This window comes from Aedes albopictus, chromosome 2 (assembly GCF_035046485.1).
Source record: "Aedes albopictus strain Foshan chromosome 2, AalbF5, whole genome shotgun sequence".
Lineage (NCBI taxonomy): Eukaryota > Metazoa > Arthropoda > Insecta > Diptera > Culicidae > Aedes > Aedes albopictus.
In genome coordinates this window covers 120,059,524-120,065,523 of record NC_085137.1, presented here as the reverse complement: position 1 = coordinate 120,065,523, position 6,000 = coordinate 120,059,524, and positions in this window count along the sequence as shown.

Sequence of the window (6,000 nt, the reverse complement as noted above, 5' to 3'; positions counted from 1 at the left end):
TCTGAGGACGAATTATCCTCAATATCTGAATATCTGGAAAATTATGCTTGTAAAATCTTTATAGAAATGTTTAAATGAATAGCTATAGAAATTTATGCAAAATATTTCTGGAAATATTTTCAAATATATTCTCAAAAGATTCCGTGGGAAAAATCTAGAGGATTTCTTAAAGGGCATCCTGGAGAAATTTCTAAGAAAACACATAGAGGAATACACAAGGGATTTTCCGAAGGAATATCTATATAAAATCCTGTAGAAATTTCTGAAGGCTATAACCAATTAATGAAACCATGCAAAAATCTCTGCAGGAATCCCTTATGTCATTCCTGGAGACATTCCAAAGACACGAGAATTTCCAATGGAAACCGGGATTCTTGAAAAAAAAATCTTAATTATATCTTGAAAGAATATTTCAAGGGATTTCCAAATTCCTAATGATATTTGAAAGATTTCTGAAGGCACCGCTGGAGAAATTTCTGAAATAACGCTTGAAAGATTTTACACAAAAAGATATCCCTGGAGGGTTTTCTTAAAAACACATGCAGAATTCCATGGAAGATAAAAAAATGGAGGAATCTCTTTAAGGTTTTGTAACTGATTTTCTGGAGAAATTTCTTGGGTTAACCTTTTTTTCAAAGAATTTCTGAAAACATTCCCAAAGGCAACTTTGGAGCAATTTATTGAAGAACCTAGATTTGTTTTTTTTTTTCTAGAAATTTTAAGAAAAATGAGAAATTTCTAGAGGAGATTTACGAGAATCTTCTAAAATCACCCATGGATTTCTGCAGTAATCCATGGAAAAATACTGCGGGAATTTTTTTTTATGAATTTCTAGAAAAAAATCTGATTGAAGCTCTGAAGGAATTCCTAAAGCATCCAATTCAATGTTTTCTAAAAGATTTCTCCGAGATATTTTTGAGCATCCTCGAAAAAAAATCCGAAGAAATCCTTGGAGAGAATTGCTGACTGTCTCCATGAAAAAAAAAAATATTGAATGAATTCCTGATAGAATTTCCAAAGGAATCTCTGTGAAATTTTCCAAAAGTAGGCAGTCAACCTTGAATGTTTTTGCCCCTGTCTGTTGTCGCTCACTTCTCCTTGCCAACTTCTTGTCGTTGTCTGCCGATAAAGTTCTTTTTTTTTGGTTCCGTTACAGATCAGGTCATTTTGTCCCATCAATGTTTTAAGTACATCCTAATTTTAAACTTTGGTTGTTCCTGACCTCAAAACAGCCACATGTGTTTTGGCTTTACCAACCTTAGTGCAGTTAAAAATTGTGAAATGTAAAATCAATGTCACTACTACAATGAGCAAATGATTTCAGCTTAGTTATGCCCTTGTGGAACCTTTCAAACAATAAAAGAATACCATAAAAATCAAATTAGTAAAAAAAATCAACGGTAAATAATTTTTGAAGAAATTCGTGAAGGAACCCCTGGTAAGATTTCAGAAATTTCAGTAGCAATCTCTGATTAAAATTTTCTAGCCCTTGCAAAGGGGTCCTATGATAAACTTTTGATGAAAATTTGGAAGGATTTTTCACAAGAATTTATGAAGAAATCTTTGAAGGGTTTTCTAAAGGAATCTCTGTAGAAATCTCTCAACAAATATCTATCTGGAATAAATTTTAAAGGACTACTATATTACATTTCAATCGGAATCCCTAGTGGACATGCTCAAGGAATTCCTAGTTTTTTTTTAAACCGGCGGAGAGATTACTTAAAATATATCGGTGTAGATTTAGTAATTTGAACCTATGGGAGTTGGGAGGTTTTCATAGGAATTCTTAGAAAAACATCTGAATGGAACATTTGGAGCCATTTTTAAAGCAAATCATGTAAGATTTTCCAAGATTAGAGAAATTTCAGAAAACAATTTCTCAGAGAAACTTCGGCCGGACTAATTTGCGGAATAACGCTTTAAAGCAACCCAGAGGAAGTTCTTGAACTTTGGTCGTAGGCTGACAGGGAAGGGGGGGGGGTTTGCTTCGGCAAACCTGAGCGTCTGTTCTCCAGGAGGAGCGGCTCACAACCAGGGGCCTACATCGTCGAAACCAAAACATGACGCTGAAAGCGAGCGCCCATCAGCATCGGACGGACGCCGACGACGGGAACATTCACAACAACATCCAAGCGCTTCGCTTCATCCGTTCTTTTTGTCGCTTTCTTCGACGCAACGACGGGCGGCGGCTCATTTTCACACCGACTGGGCTTCAATTGAAATTTTCAAATTATCTAAAATGTTTGTTTGCTTAATTTTTTTTATGGGTAATCGACTATTTCAGTAAAATATGCATAGCATACATCAACATTACACAGATTTATCGGTTGTTACACTCATTAATTGAGTTACAACAGAGAAATTCATTTGATGTCGAACGAGCGTGCGTGAGCTTGTGAGTGCGAAACAAAGCGGCATCTGCGACGGCGCAGCACCGTCGGTTCATCGGTGACGATGCCAGTCGGGCTGAGCGACGACGACGGCGCCTTGTTTCCATTGACGATTGAAAACATTGTTTACAAACTTCACCTGAAAATTTCAATTGAAATTGAAAATGTAGGGCCCTGCTCACAACAGCGTCTGATCCCCATGTTAGGGGCGGCTGATCTACGTCCGAGTGCCAGGGAAGGACTCTAAGCTGAACTGTGCACTATGGTCCTCCGGAAAGTAGGGGGTTGGTGTCAGGCCCTACGAGCCAGCCGTAAAAAACCATTGTAACGGAAAATCAGCAACAGAATAATACGAACCGAGACCAACGGCAACGACCCCAGCGAACAAAAAGGACTTGCGATTGGAAACTCGGTACGTGGAACTGCCGATCTCTCAACTTCATTGGGAGCACCCGCATACTCGCCGATCTACTGAAGGACCGCGGGTTCGGCATCGTAGCGCTGCAGGAGGTGTGTTGGACAGGATCCATATAACTAGAAAGAACATTCTATGATTCAAAGAAGAAAAAATCTTTAATAAAATATTGGCAGTTTCAACGCCAACTGGAATACCAAAACTAGAAAGAATATCTTATGATTAAAATAAGGAAATACTACTGATCAAATTGATAGTTGGAATATAAAAAACTACCTCTGAATAATTTTGATCATAATTCGGCCAAACGGCATCGGCCAAACGACTTTTTCGGCCAGATGGCATTCGGTCAAATGTCCGGACACCGAAAGAAAGGGGTTCTTCGCGTTCTCCTGATCTCCCGATGGCTGCTGGAAGCGCTTCAGTTTCTCCACATTTCTGATTTCTTCCGCTTCGCTGTAAAATACACAGTTATACGATTGCAAAAATTATCGCACTTACTTTTATTAGTTTTATTCCTGGGCGTTGAGAGCTTCAAATATCCTTAACTTTGTCTGATATTACTCCGTTGGAGTTCAGTCGATGGACTATCGCGAACGAGATCACGACAGTTACAAATCTGTTCAAATTCGCGATATAACCAATGATAACATTTTCATAAGTGAACTTTTATAATTTTTAGAAACAAGGAAAATAATTATAATTTTATGTTTGCACGAACATGAAGGTGAAAAAGCCGGACATGGCGTTTATCGTCCCACAACACTCGAACAGTCTTGTAAATTATAAGGGTGCCAAACAGGCTTGTCCGCACTGAGTGCATGAAAATTCTGCTCTTTTGATTTACACCACCAAAACCACCGTATTTATGGAATCTCCCTATCTTACCTGATAGAAGGATGTTGAAATATCCTAAATGTCATTTTGAACTATCAAAAAATTGCACCGTAGTGTCACATTGTGCGCGCAAAGAGAATTTCACCCGGGTGAATTCACCCCAGTGAATTTCTCTTTGCGCGCTCAGTTCGGCACTGCGGTGCGATTTTTTGACAGTTCGAAATGACATTTAGGATATTCAGACATTCTTCTATCAGGTAAGATAGGAAGATTGCATAAATATGATGGTTTTGGTGGTGTAAATCGAAAGAGCAGAATTTTCATGCGGTCAGTGTGGACAAGCCTGGTGCCAAATACATAAAGTTTAGCTTTGCAATTTTGTCAGTGTGGATCAACCCCTGGACGAATTTTGGAGAAGTTTCTAGAAAAACCTTGAGAAGGAATTCATGAACTCAGTTGTAGCCGTGCTGGTAAGAGCGCAGGATACTAAGTATATATCATCTTGATGGTGTCTCGGTTCAATTCTCACCATTACCATCATTTCTTTTTAAACATATTTTGGTAATTTAAGCCGGTGAAGGTAATTGGTCATGGCAGCAGATGACCAATTTAAAAAAAAAAACAACAAACAATGACCAGTGCGACAGAGCACACGCACACATGCGAAATTTTCCTTTTCCAGATTCCAGGAAGCCATACAATTTTTGGTATACTGCAGCCTACCAATTTTAGTATTCGAGAGTTCGAAGGTACGCTGCTGCCACCTGTAAAAAGTTTACTGTATCCGTGAAGGATCGTAGCATGGGGAAGCATAGGAAGTCAGTTTTCAAATGCTTCTTTTTTAGAACAATATTTAATTAAAAGCGGGTTGGTGTACGTGATGAGAAATTCAATGATCAAACTTTTTAGCATAATTTTGAATAAAAAGTTTTTTTTTTCCAGATTAGGTACTGATTGTGTAGAAAACGAAGATTCTTAACCCGTACATCAATCCGTTTTCAAATAAATAATGTTTTGATTTTTTAGAAGCATTTTAAAATTGACTTCCTATGCTTCCCCATGTTAAAAAAATCGGCGACCACAAAAAACACAAAGGTTAGTAGGCGAAATCCAAGATAAGTTTTATGATATTTATTGGGAACAAAAAATAATAAATTGGTGATTTCGGGGCGGAAGAAAATATTGGAAAAATCAGACATGGGCGAATTACAAGATACATTTTCTGCTATTCATGAGGACGAAAAAAATGGTGAGATTACAAAGGTATATCAGTTCATTCATTACAAGATAATTTTTTCTGATACTCATGGGGGGGGGGGGGGCAAGATTGATGATTTTGAGGCGGAACAAAAAAATGGTTAACTATAAAGGTGAAATAGTGGGCGAATTACAAGAAAACTTTTCTGATATACATGGAGTCACAAAAAAAAAATAAACTTAGAATGCTTTGGGACGGAAGAAAAAATTGGTAAAACCCCAAAGTATAATAATGAGCGAATTACAAGATAAATTTTATGATATTTGGGGGCGCAATAAAAATAAATAAATTGGTGATTTTGGGGCGGAAGAAATAATTGGAAAAATCAGATATGAGAATATTGCAAGATAAATTTGTTGCTATTGATGAGAGCGGAAGAAAATAAAAATGGAAAAATTACAAGGTCATATTAATGGATGGATTACAAGATCTGTTTTATGATATTCATGGGGGCGCAAAAATAAAATAAAATTGATGATTTCAAAGCGAAAGAAAATAATGGTAAGGTTAAAAAGGTATATGAGTGGGTAAATAACCAGATATCTTTCCGGATATTCATGAGGGCGGATAAGCATGAGGTTTGCGAAATGTAAATGTGATCAGCTTTGAAATATCTGTATGCACAATAAAATAAAACATTAAAAAAAAAAAGCCAATTTTTATGCTGAGGGTTAAAAGTTTTTATGTTTTATCTGAAGAGCTGGTTACTCAGTGAGTAACTTGGAGTAACCACGATGACACCACTGAAGTATACCACTGCATTTTTATATATGTATACATAATTTCTATGCCAATGCATGTTTAAGTAGTAGAAGAACTATTAAAAAAATCAAATACGTTTTGTTTTATATTGAAGTATGAAATAATATCATCGCTTAGACGCCTTACCCGCAGCTCCCCCTCACATCTACCCCATAGGGCGGCAGTAGCAACTTTCTCGTTGTAGATATCCACCCACCTTGTTCGGTTCACACACAACGGCCGAGCCGAAGATGAAGAAGACGGAACCAAACACATCAGGCCGCATCAATGCAACAATTTAAGCCAACGAGCAGCGAGCGTGCTGAGCTGGCTGGCTGGCTGGCTGGGACTGTGATGTT